The 14554-nt window shown below is 38.7% G+C and overlaps 1 protein-coding gene across 1 annotated transcript in view; it reads left to right on the top strand.

Moving 5' to 3' along the window:
* The window catches only part of SPIDR (scaffold protein involved in DNA repair), a 1727376-nt gene that overhangs the window by 78323 nt on the left and 1634499 nt on the right, over positions 1 to 14554 (top strand). The gene's annotated exons all lie outside the window — the stretch shown is intronic.

Below are 14554 nucleotides of genomic sequence, written 5' to 3'. Positions count from 1 at the left end.
ATAATCCATTCAAAGTTAAACCAATTACATTTGCCATTAACCCAGCTATCTACAACTACACAGCTTTAGATCTTGCCCCCCCTCAAATGGTTCTCCCAATATACTACCCTACAAGCAACCATGCAGTACAATAAACTAATACTCACATACCTAAAGAACAACTACTTAACAGTCATCCTACTCAGTCTCAGTGGAGACATTCACCCCAACCTCGGACACTCACCCTTTCAGGACAACACAATCAGTGCTCAAAATCACTCTCTTAATATCCCCAGAAAAAGTAATGATCTACTCATAATAAACTTAAGCATAAGCATTTTAAACAAACTACAGGAAATTCATGCAAGCCTATCTCTATATTCCCCTGACATAGTTCTTCTGACAGAAACCTGGCTCAAACCAGATATCCTTGATAATGAAATTCTTCCCACTGGTTATAGCATTCTCAGGCAAGATAGGAAAACAAAAAGGGGTAGCGGTATATCCCTGCTCTTCAAAAAACATCTTATATTAGAGAAGGTTAACCTTAACCCCCCTAATATCTCCAACTTAGAAATACTATTGGCTAAAATAAAACTCAACCAAAATAAAAACATCAGCATCATAGATACCTACATTCCTCCTGGCAACAACATAGACAAACTTGAAACCATCCTTCAGTGGTCCTCTAATAACCTCCCACAAGAGACCATTATACTAAGGGACTTTAATATTAGCTGGTACTCCTGCAACTCTGACCACCCTACCACTCGTATCAACCTCTACGGCTTTACCCAATTAATTCAAAGCACAAGAAGGTATGATAAAACTACTAAAAAAGAAACTATCCTTGACTGGATTCTCACCAACTACTCCACACTTTCCTATAGTTCTGGTACCCTCCCCGATTCACTCAGTGACCACCTCCCAACATACATTATACATCAGCAGGCAAATATCAAAAAAAAACATCTACTTACCAAATTCGCAACACCAAAAATTTCAGGCCTCAAGATTTCATAACATCCTTTAAGCTCTCCAACTGGAAACCCATCAGAACTTAATCCCTGGACAGTGCAGTCGACTACTTTAACACCACATTTTTTATATATCGTAAATAACATGACCCCCTATCAGGACAATTCCAGCAAAATCTAATTACTCTCCTTGGCTCACTACACAGACAAAATCACACCTAAAAGACAGGGTCAAAGTGTGGCACAAATGGACCCACAAAAAATCAATAGTTACTCACCAGAAGCATCTCCAGCTAAGAAATAAAGCCAAAACCCAAATAAGACTTGATAAGAATTACTATACTAGCTTACAAGCTAAATACCAAAATAATCCTCAAAAATTCTGGACCACTTTAAATAAAATACTACGACCAGTTCAAACTAAGACCCCTCAACCAACAGCAGGTAATCCCCTAGAATGTATTGCTACCCAGTTTAATAAATACTTCATTAACTCCATCAAAATCCTTACTAACCAAAACTTCCCATCAACCTAACCTCTCTACTAGATAATAACAACACATTCTTCTTAAAACCAGTCCCAACCCACAACATACACAAATCTTGCTCAGGCTAAAACCTACAACCCTGGCAGCTGACAACCTACCCTCAACATACTTAAAAATAGCAGCTGAAGGCATATCCTATCCAGTTTCCCTACTAATTAACCATTCCATATCTGAGCAACGCATCCCCACTCTCTGGAAAATTGCTCACATCATACCCCTACACAAAGGAGGTCCCTCCACCGACTTCTCTAACTATCGGCCCATAGCAATCCTATCCCCTCTATCAAAAATCCTTGAAAGGTGTGTTCACACTCAAATACTTAACCATCTCCTAGACAATAAATTACTTACAAATATTCAGCACGGCTTTCGCCCTTACTATAGTACTACCCCAGCCCTTATTACCTTCACTAACACCATCAGTCAACTTAGAAATGAAGGTGAGCTAGTATCAGCAATCTTTTTAGACTTATCAAAAGCCTTTGATACAGTGTCTCATAACAAACTGATGACTGTCTTGTCCAAACTGTGAACCTAAGCTACTCCACTCTAGCCTGGTTTCAGAACTACCTCATAGATCGGCAACAAGCAGTATGGTGGAACAAAGCTCTTTCTCCCTTACTGCCAGTGACTATGGGTGTGCCTCAAGGGTCTTTTCTCGGCCCCCTCCTTTTTAACTTGCTTACAAATAATCTCCGTAATGCTACAACTCTAGCCACCCTTATACAGTATGCAGACGACTCCACTGTCATATGTTCTCCCCCAACTCTACCTGAACTACAGAACTTAACCCAAACATCCTTTAGTGCTATTGAATCATGGTTGGCAGATGCCCAATTAATCTTGAACCCAAATAAAACTAAACTCATGCTCTTCCACTTCACTAAGTTCAAAACCCAATACACTTACATCAGCATCACATCCAGTAATAAGACTTTGGTTGAACCAGTACAGTCCACCCAACTTCTCGGTGCTGTTATTGATCAAAATCTGAAGTTCGACTTACACATTGCCCAGACTGTAAAAAAAAGTACACCAGAAAATAGGTACCTTATACAGATGCAAAAACTACCTAACCACAAACTCCAGAATAACCACAGCCAGAACTCATTTTCTGTCAACTTTACTGTACGCCTTACCCATCCTTACCAACCTCTCCAAATCAGACCTAAGCAAGCTAGATACCTGCTATAATAAGATAGCTAAATTTGCCACAAGCAGTCCTCCTAGAACTCATCATTGTAAGGACCTAAGACAACTATCTTGGTTAGAACTACCCCACCAACTCATTCTCACACAACTCTCTACCGCCCACCAAATGTACTATAAACCCAATAAAACACCAGCTCTACAAGGCCTCCTTAATCCCCATATAAGTAACTGTCCACCAAGATCCACTAATAAAGCTCTAATTGAAGTAACCAAGAGTAAAAATAGCTCAGGTGACTCTCTAGACTCCTACTACATTGCTAAGCTGTGGAATGCCTTACCACTTGAAATCAGAACTATAACTAGCTTAAAAAAATTCAAGCATCACATTAAAGCCCACCTCACCAATTCCTGGACTTGTACATGTACTGGGCATGGGTAGCACAACCCATGTAACTAGCTGATTTTGAAATTTTAATTTTATGTGTAATGAGCATCGAATTTAAATCATATGACTACCATATGTTGTTTTTTTCCTTCTCACAGTTAATATCTATCAGATTTTAAGTCTTCAGTTTGCTATGCTACCTGTATATAAGACCAAGTATCATAATTGCACTCTTAATGTATACAATGTCACTACCTGCTACTACTGTAAGAACTGTCTTCTAGAAGCATTGTTATACAAGATTATTGGTCTTGTCTCCCACTTGACCAATTTATTCCTGTTCTAGTCTTTTTTCATTATGAATGTCTGTTACTATTTATTTCTTTATTGTATTATACAATTTTCTTTCTACTAACAAAATAGTTTACTAACAATGGAGCTTTTCTCCCCGGGCCTCTGCTGAAAAAGGGTTTTATGCCCAGTCGGACTCTCCCAGTAAACAAATGTAAAATAAAATTATGTTTTATATATATATATATATATATATATATATATATATATATCAGTATTAACTGTGTAAATCTAAAATATCCCTTCAAATCAGTTAATCCTAAGACATCTTGTTATGTTGGAAGGATCAACTTACACCATGTAACCCTTGCCCTCTTCCCTTCCCAGATAAATTCCTTCAACTCTTTGCTAATTATTGCCCATAACTGCCATATATATAACAAGAGCTTCCATTTTATCAGTTTGTGTGTTATCTTTTGTTTAGTTTCTTCCCACATATCCTTAGCTGCATTAAGAAAAGCCTTTTTTAATCCATACTGCTGAATGCTTCATCTTATCATGTTCCCATAAATATGTTTGTAATTTACGGCTATAGCCCTTGTTTTATTTTCATTGATTTTATATCTGGAAAGAACTTAAATGTTCTACAACACTGAGATATCCTTCTCTGGATTATTCAGGTAATAAATAATATCATCTGCAAATAAAGGCAACTTTTCTTGATTACCATTCCAATTATGTCCTTGCATTTCTGAGTCCCTTATTTTCCTTGTCAGTGGTTCTAAATAGAAATCAAATAACAAAGGGGAAAGAGGATACCCTTGCCTGGTTCCTCTGTTCAAACACAGCTTATCAGAGAGGAGTCCTCACACTTTAATTCTTCACTATGATCCTTATTGTATACTTCTAATTAGCCTTATTATTTTATCAGTGAATGCAAATGCTTCCCTTGCCCTACTCATGCAGTGTCAGCTTATCCTGTTGAATGCTTTCTCTGAGTCAAGACCCACTTACAGCAATGGTGCATTCTGCTTCCGTGGATCATCATTATTCTGTTAATGTTTTCAATGTTGCCTTCACTCCTAAAAAATGCATTGATCCACATCTGTTAATTTTGGCAAAACCTTTGCCATTCTTTTAGCTAGTGTACATATAAACACTTTATAATCATGGTTTGAAATTGAAATTGAAATTATATAAAGCTGTGTTTTATGGGTATTTACTGTTTTTAGGTAATGAGCCACCACAGCTTTTCTCCAAGTTTTTGATGTTTTCCTCCTTTTAAAATACTGTTAATTTTTTTCAGACTTTTATCACTTTCTTCCCTCCTAACTTCAAAACTTTCACAGGAATGCCATTTGTTCCAGAAGACTTTCCTGAAGATTGATTTATATACATCACTGTTTTATCTAATCTTCTCCTATTTTAGCTGTTAGTTGTTAAGCCTCATCTTCCTCTAAACTTGACATAATTAAGTCTTCCATAAACATTTGTATTTGTGCTCTTTTTTTAATTATACATTTCTCTGCTTTACAAAATGTTCATACAATTTCTGAAATATCTGTAATACCTCTACATTATCTGTGGTTATTTTCTTCTTATTGGCTCTCTAAGTTTGGCAACAACTCTTTATACTTTGTGTTGCCTTAGTCATTGTGCTAATGATTTTGTGCTCAGAAGTTTTTATAAAAAAAAAAGTTGCTTAACAGTAATCTTTCTAAACTCATGCATAGTATCCACATATCCCATTATTTTCTCTTTAGCAGTCTGTTTATGCTTCTTCTTGTTCTGTACCCTTATTGTGGGATACTTTAAACTTTGTCAGCCCCTTCTAAGTAATTCTCATTACTTCTCAACCATATCTTTTTTCTTTTATTTCTACCATATTTTTAAACTCCATTTTCATTTTATCCCACTCACTAGCTAAAACATCTGAAGATATTTATATCTTCCCTAATAACTCTTAAATACTTTCTACTAGCCGTCCCTTAAATTCCTGTCTTTTTAACAGGTAAGTGGGAAAGTGCCACTGTCTCATTTTTACTTCATTACCATGCATTTTCATTGTGGCTTTTACTTGTGCATGACCTGAAATAGTTATTATGTGTCGAAGCTGTCATATGACTGCACATGTTCCTATGAAATATAATTTCTGTCTAGTCTAGCTCAGTTATTGTACCTTGGGGAATAATATGTAAATTATGTCGAGAGCTCCTACTACTGAATTCACATCTTCCATACTAAATATATATTTTTTATTTCTTCAAAAATCTACCCTCTTTTGTTATGTTTTCTCTTCTTGGTCCTCCTGATGCATCCTGATTGCAAATCAAGTTCCAGTCCTCAACTATAAGTAATATTCCCTGGTGAAATATTATTTCTCCCATAATTTTCTTAGGCTCCATAATAGCAGTTTTTGGTGGAATGTAAATACATGCCAGCATTATACTTTTCCCTTGCCAATAGCCCCCTTACTTCCACAAATGTGCCATTATTGTCTTTTTTTCCTCTTCTTTCACTATTGGAACCCCTTGTAGCAGTTAGTATAATTAGTTCCCTTTTCATTTGTCCCTGATATTTTGATGAATAGCCAGCCTGAAATTCTTTATCAAATTTCCATGCTTATTTATTTCCAAGTTTTTCCTTCTGCAGCATATCTGTTTGAACTCTGCATTTCTTAATGTAATTCAGTATCCTTCCCTTTTTGTCTGTACCTGCAAGGTCTTTTACATTCCAAGGTAATGTGGGTAGTGTAACCTTTATAACAAAAAGCTGTTGCTCACATCTATTAATCGTCATTTTTTGAATGCATATTTCAGCTTTTGTGCTCACACTATTGTTTACCAGGCTTATCTTTTATACAGCTGCTGCTTCTCAACTCCATTTGAACCTATGTCACATTTTTCAAGACTTTTTGTTTTAATGAAAACCCTCAAACAATAAGCTAAATGCAGTCTTAAAACACACCATCTCATATTTACTCAGAATATACATACCAAACCATGTACGTCTTCAAAAAATGAAGTTTAACCCTCTAAATAGGAACAATTGCACCAAATCAACAGCTACATTAAAGTCACCCATGCTAAAGTGCATGCTACAGCATGTATTCCTACATAAGCTAATTGCTGTCCTTTTCTTATTTGTCTCTCTTTAACTAAAACTAAATTATACACTATTCTTTTAAATGCATTAAAGTATTAAGTCTACTAGAGAGACAATTTCTTATTCACTTGCCATAATTTCAAGCTTTGCTTGCCATTGTACCTTCAAAGTTTGCATTTCCCTTAGCAAAGAATGTTCAGAACTCAAGACTAATTGCTGACGCTTGCAGATAGCTTGTCTGCATGTAAAATTAGGGAGGATTGAATCCATGTAAATTTCACACAGAACAGAAAGTACAACTGCAGACTTCTTAGTATTAAATAAAATAAGGCAGCCTTTAGTACTGGTTGTTGTTGTCTTTCGGCTTTTCCCGGTTAGGGGTCGCCACAACAGAACTCCGGTCCACTAATGATTGACAGTAGATTTTCACGAACGCCGAGGTGCCAGCTCGACATTCAACCTTTAACGAAGGCACGCCCATTTAGGCATGTCTTTCGAATGCCTACCCAACCGCGGGGAGGACATGCAGACTCCACACAGAAGGCACTCCCGCACTCCAGCCGAGAATCGAACAGGAGAACCTATTGCTGTGAGGCAACAACGCTACCGCTGCACCACCGCGGATGTCCCCTGAATGGATAGTAGCAACAGGCAGGCAGTAGACAGTGAAGATTCTGCATACATACCTAATTAGGTTATAAGAGACGAATGTTAATAGGTGCTTATGTAGGTCATGCAAGAGAAAATGCTGAGACCTGCGAGACATTTGTTGTGAAAATGTATACATTAATTTTTAGGGTGCAAATGCAAATTAAAGAAAAAATGCCTCTCATTTTGGAGGATGGCTTAAATTTAGGGAAATTGCAGATACAGTAGACTATTTCTTTAAGAATATCAGTGTAGTAGGCTTAATGATGAAGTGCATCTGTAAGAGTGAAATGGACTATTGAAGTGACTAGATATGAGTGAAGATGAATTTAAGATACCACAGGTATCTTTAGGACTTAATTATTCAGTGTAGCTTACATTAAGAATTAGTCTGAGTTGCTGCACAAAGGTTAACTATGTTACAGAATGTAACTTTTCAGGAGATTTTTAACAACCAGAAAACATTTAGTGTGAAACTGCTTTTCCTAGCTGAATGTTTTTGAGAAAGCTATATTGCCATAGCCATTTCTTTTTCATCACCAAAGGCTCTTTCTGCTGAGCACTTACATTTGAACTATGCAGTTAAAGGATAGCTTTGCTCCAAACACAGCATATATATGTTCCAGAAAGTATTTTCCTCCCTACAAAATGACCCCTACACTGTTGTTGTTGTTTTTCTTTCGGCTTTTCCCGGTTAGGGGTTGCCACAGCGGAACTCTGGTCCGCTAATGATTGGCAGTAGATGTTTTATGGGTGTCGAGGTGCCAGCTCGACGTGCAACCTTCAAAGAAGGCATGCCCATTCTACGCATGTCTTTCGAATGCCACTCGACCGTGGGGAGGACATGCAGACTCCACAGAGAAGGCGCTCCAGCCGAGAATTGAACGGGAGAACCTCTTGTTGTGAGGCAACAATGCTACCGCTGCAACACTGCGGCTTTCACTGATGAATACAAATAGGATGATTTAGCTGGTTCTTCTCTTCGGTGACATTTTTATGCTGTTCATCTTCTGTGTTATTCTTGTTCATTACTAAATGCTCCCTGTATTTGAACTACATGGTTAAAAGTCAGATATGTTTTAAACACAGTATTTAATTTTCTCAGAGATTATTTATTTGTTTATTTATATATTTGTTCCTTCTCAAGACTTCACCTGAAGGCTCCAGTACTGGCACTCAGTCCGTTCATGCTGTGGGGGAGAGGAGCTAGGCGGGTGGCAGGAAGTGGGTCACCTTGCTGTTCCTGCTGGGCGGCCTACTTCATCTTCTTCGGAGTGCCACCTTAGCAGCTTCCTTGTGCTCTGCCATTGCTGTCTCCTAAGGGGAATTATGCCTCGGCAGGCTCAGTTCCTCTTGGCAACTGATGAGAAGGCACTGAGAGAGTGTGGGCTCAGCAGGATTGAATTCCACTAGATAACACATATTACTGTCGATACATATGGCAAGCCAGAGCTGACTTCTCTTCCCCCCGGCCCCCAAGATGGTTGAGCGAGTCCTCCACAGCCAGTTCTTACAAGTTCCTGCACCATTGTTTGTATTACTGACACACACACAAAAAGCACAATTTAGATGTTTATTCCTTTCTGTGACATTTTTGTGATATTCAACTTTTTTAAGTATATATTTTGGTTCTGAATGAAATTTTACAATATTTTCTTTAGGAATGTTTTTAGCTAGCTGTTATGCACTTGCATTGTCTTAGCCTTAGTCCTAGCTGCTGAAAGTCCTTGTAAAATCTTATTGAGATCCATAATATAATATAATATATGGGTCCATCTTTATTGAGCTGGGTTTTCCAGATAATGTTAATTGTGTGTTTCACATTTTTGGGAGTCACGGTTTGGTATATTATGGATCTCAATAAGATTTTACAAGGACTTTCAGCAGATAGGGATGATCTAGAAATTTTTGGATTTGGTGGCCAGAGTGGTGTGCATGACCCAGTTGATCTGGAAGGACATACAAACAGTTGTGCATCTATTTTTCAGAAACTTACTACAAGTATGCGCACACTTAGAACTAATGTATGACACCTCAAACTTTTTAAGGCTTGTCAAGCCAAGGGAATCACACCTAAGGGGCTTAGAGTTAGAACGCAACCATTGGTGGCCAATATAGATAGTGAATTGTCAGAACAATGGGCTGTGGCGCAACAACAGGCATCCATGAAATTTGTGGATATTCCAATATCTTATTATGACAGATCCATTGACCAGAATGTTTTCGAGGTAGCTAATATAAGTGAAGAAACTAAACAATATGAAGGACAGGAATACTACATCTCTGCTCTGAATCAATTGAGCAAGAAATTGTTGACTTTAGAAAAACAACTCAAAGATAGGAAAACACACAAATTTAACAGAGATATGGGTGATTATCAAAGAGGTAAACCCTTTGGCAATACCAAATATGTTAGGTTTGAGGATCGTGACAAAAAGAATTTTAAAAGGAAGAGACCCAGATCAGTATTGAAAAAATCGAGACCAACTCAGTGTGGTACGGCAGGTGAAGATTTTTCTTCTGCAACACTTAGATGTGCACCACACACCAGAATCCCCTGATCCTAAGCGTTGTAACTTGGATCACCCTTTGGGGTTAAATCACATAGGAGGGGGGTAGGAAACACAGGACAAGTACAAGATGTAGAGATTGTTGAAGATTATGGCACAGAAATAAATGGAACACACAATGTGTTAAATATTTTGTATATTCTCTTGTCACAGACTGAGGTCCAGTTGCTTAATAAAGGTCTTAACTACCTGCATTCTCTGTGTCAGAAGACTCTTTTGCACAGGATGTAACTGCTTTTTGTAGACTATTAAATCTTAGGATGTTTTTTGACTCATTGCCATCGGAGAAGAATAATCATCAGTTCACTTTTCACAAATTTACCTTTATGCCCCCTATGCACCATAATGTCCTAATGTTTCAAAATAGTGTTCTCAAAGATCTGCATTTTCATTCCAAAGATCTGGTGCCTCTATCACATAATCTCTCAAAGACTGAAGAACAGGTACTGTACCAACTCCAGAGCAATCGTAATATAGTCATCACTACAGCGGATAAGGGCGGAGCAGTGGTGGTGATGGATTGGGACAAATACCATGATGAAGCAGTGAGACAAATCAGTGATGTTAGGTATTACATGCACATGCCCTTGGATCCATGCTGTAAATTTAAACAAGAAATTGATGATTTTCTACTGCAGGCTAAGGAGGAAGGGATTATTTCTTATTCTAATCTGAAACACCTTACAGTATCTGATCCATATAGACAACATCTATACTTACTACCTAAAATCCATAAAAGTTTACATAACCATCCAGGTAGACCCATTGTTTCTGGTAAGGGGTCCCTTACCAAACCACTCTCACAATTTTTAACTGAATATCAAAAGCCTCTTTTGAAATGTGTTAGGTCACGCATTCAGGACACTACCCAATTTTTGCAAATTATTTCCAACATTCAGCTTTTATGTACATTGGATGTAACAGCATTATACACCAGCATCCCACATTGGGCAAGATTACAAGCTTTACAATATTGGTTAGATGCAATGGAATTGTATCCACCAGGCTTTCTAATAGGCTTAAAACATGTATCGACAAAAATGTTTTTTATCACGGCAAATGTTTTTGGCAGGTACAGGGCACAACCATGGGGGTGTCATTCACCCCAATTTATGCCGATCTTTTCATAGCATACTTGGAGGTGCAACTCATTTATGATTATAGACACAATATTTATTTAGATGAAATAGACATCTGGAGAAAGTACCTGGATGACTGCTGGATGATATGGAGAGGTGATATTGTATATTTGAATGAATTTATAGAATATCTCAATGAAAACAAGTGAGGTATACATTTTACATTGAATCATCATGAACAGCAAAAACGTTTTTTTGATGTCTTAATTACGAGAAATCCTGATAATGCTTTAGATAGTCAGGTATACGGGAAATACCCACAACACAATTCACTCCTACATGCATCCAGCTTTCATCCACCACACATTATTAGAAATATCCTAAAATCTCAGTTCCTTAGGATAAGTCATATATGTTCCAATCAGGACAGTTATGAACATTTTAGACGTGATCTGGTATGTAGGTTCCATAACAGGGGCTATAAGTCAGGTAGTGTATTGATGGCCAGTCATTGGGCATCGAATCAGGGCAGGGATCAGTTTCTCCAATATAAAGATAGATCATCACCTGAAATTCCAATCATACGGTTCTTAACCACTTATGAGCGTAATACTAAAACATTCATGGAAATCATTAACAGACATTAGAATTTGTTGTTGGCAGATTCAGGGCTTGCCAACATTCTTCAAGATAAGTGTGCCTTTTCATTTCATAGGGGCAGGACATTAGGCTCGCATTTTAGCAATTCTAAGCCATGGCAGGGGGTGCACACATCAAAACAAAGTACAGTTTTGGGCCCACTTCCAGTGGGCTGTGTCCCATGTGGACATTGCACACATTGTAACAAGGTCAATAAATCCCAAACATTTTTTAGCAAGAACATCGCAGTTGTTTATGATATTAATTTTCTAGCCAATTGTAATATGGATTGAGTAATTTATTTAGCTATGTGCTCATGCTCTGCTTTTTACATAGGACAAACGTCTAGACCACTCCGACTACGTATATCTGAGCATTTTAGTGACATCAGGCAAAAAAGAATATCCAGTGCTTTATATAAACATGTCCTCACACATAAAACTGCTGACTTTTGATTCACAGTTATTGATAGAATTGTAGTGGATAGATCTCATAAAATTGTCTGACATTCCATGTTGAATAACAAGGGAAAAAAATGGGTGCATTATTTCCCCCAGGACTTAATGAACAATTCTAAGTAACCAATGGGAAGCAAGTAGTCTATATTTATTAAGAGACAGTATCAGTATTTGTTAACTCTAACACTGAGGAATGCTTAATATAGCCGAAACCGGTCTGTTAGTTTTTTATTTTTTTGCAATTGCTTATGTATTGGTACTGTCTTTGGCTTATATCTTGAAGGATTAAACAGATTTCACCACTTTGTGCTGGCCTGTTTTTTTGGTTTGACATTCATTTTTTGGGCCATTGCACTTGCTGTACTTGCAAGGCTTTTACTTGGGACATGGAGAAATTAGACCTTAAGGGGATGTCAACGCATTCTTCTGCTTCTGAAATGTCTTCTCCAGCCCAAAAAGCCAAAAAAATCAGGCCCTGTAAGGAAGAAGATAGGGAAAAGCTGAAAGAAAAGGAAAAAGAATTAGAAAATAGATGTATGAAGTGCTCTCCATATCTGGCAAAAGTTTTTGGTCCAGCTGCAAACACAACAAAACCATTGGATCTGGAAACCATTCCGATCCATTCACTGACTCCTCTCCCATGCAGAAAAGTTGGTACCATCTTCTGCTTCTGAGGCTTCTACTCTGGCCAAGAGAGCCAAATTATTCAGGCCCTCTAAGGAAGAGTAGATGGAAAACCTTAAAGAAAAGGAATTACAAAATAGCTCTAGAAAGCGCTTTCTGGAACCAACTGAAGTTTTGGATCGGGCACCATTCACATATGTTCACAGATGCCTTCTTAATGTTTCTAAACAAAACTGGTGAGTCATGGACTCCACTTCCCCTTTTTGCAAGAGAGACATTCCTCCTGCCCACCTTCAGTGGCTTCTTTGAGGCCCTTACATTCTACGAAGAACCTTACTGAAGCAGACATCAACAGGATGATGAAGAGGATCCACCTGATGCAGATTCAACTGGGCGTTGTCCCTTTTGGGTACACCAGGTTTTGGCCTCTGTCTGACCCTCTGTTGGTATCTCCAATTCTGGTCAAGCCTTTTGATCCAAAGTCCAGGTAAGTGATCCTCCACAGAGCACCTGTGTCACAGCCACTAGTCCTTTTAACTTTGACTCCAGTAGTTTTCTTTGCTCTCTCAATTCTCATTTTGTTGGATTGGGTTGAATCTCAGAGCCAAAGCTTCAGGGATAAGACTCAAGGGGCAGGGTCGACTACAAAGTTGTTGGAGCTGTCTCTCCCTCACACAGCCACAGAGCTTGATAGCTTGGCTCCATTGTCAACTTTAGAGCTTGGGCAGTTCGTAGTGGAGATTGTTCCTCTGGTCCCTTTTTCAGATTAGAGGAATGCTTCTTCAACTCCTATTGCATCTTTGACTTTTGAGGTGTTTGAAAGTGTTCTCTCCAGATGGAGAGAAGAGGTGTCTCTACCATGCACTGTCCAAACCTCCATTGGATACTGCTTCTGAGCTCCTACATCCTGATCAACTGGGACAATCAACCTCTTTCAGCCTTCTCAGACTGATTCTGAACCTTCCCCAGAAGCTCCAACAGGGCACAGTCATAAGAAACAGACTTGTAAAAGGAGACATTTAGACTCCTCTCCTGAGTCCATTCACTGAAGATACAGACACTGATAAAGGTGAAAGTTCTCCACAATCCTTTCTAGAAGACATCATTTTCAATAACATTCTTGAGTTGATGAAGAGGGTAGTTGGTCCACTGATATCCCCCTCTTGTGAGAAGTCTCCTTTTAGAGCTGGGAGTTCTACTTCTTGGGGAGTACTGCCCACTGATGACCTTATACATCTGGTGGTCCAGTGGGTATGAAATTATCTTGAGATGATGGAGTCAGTATTGCCAAAGCCTGACAAGATTTTGGTTGCCTCCAAGGATAGAATGTACTGGAGCAGGTGTCTCCCAGTCGATGTCATGATTGTGGCAGCAGTCACAAAAAAAGAACTCTCAGAGGAGAGTGACTCTGTTCACCCTCCTAACAGGACTCCAGGGCACTGGACATGTTTGGGAAATGGACATCTGCATCAGCGACTTTTACACTTAGAATGCTAAACTACCTTGCTCACATGACATGTTTTCAGAGGGAATTGACGAAAGAGCTGACCAAGTACCTCTCGGGTGACCTACAGGTAGACATCCAGAAATCATTGGGGTCCACGTTATATGCTGCCCTATAGTTTATATCCAACATATTTATGCATCTGCTTTCCAACCCACCTGATGGTATAGTCAGAGCAGCAAGCTCTGGCATTGCCATCTTCCAATATGCCTGGATGCTTTTATGTGAATTTGAGAAAGGTTTTAAGATGACCTTCATCAATGCCCCCTTTGATAGTTTAACTATGTTTGGACCCAAGGTGAAAATATCACTAACCAGGAGGAAGCAAGAAGGCAGAATTCTGTCTGTAATTGGAATCCACTTTTCCACCCCTCAGAGGACCTTTTCTAGGAACCCAAAAGGGGGGAAGATGTGGTTTCAAACATCTCAGAGAGATGCTCCTGTGAACAGACCCCCAGAGTAGAGGGAGAAGTCATTTAAATGGACATCGCCCTAGAGGCAGAGGTGAACTGTAGGATCAGGGGTTTCGTAGTCCATTCATGGAGAAACCCTGCCAGCATTCCTGAAGGGTTGCCCAAGTACTTTGAAGGCAGTC

The sequence above is a fragment of the Protopterus annectens genome, chromosome 3.part0 (assembly GCF_019279795.1).
Source record: "Protopterus annectens isolate FY-2018-M chromosome 3.part0, PAN1.0, whole genome shotgun sequence".
NCBI classification, from domain to species: domain Eukaryota; kingdom Metazoa; phylum Chordata; order Ceratodontiformes; family Protopteridae; genus Protopterus; species Protopterus annectens.
This window is presented reverse-complemented; position numbering and strand designations above follow the sequence as displayed.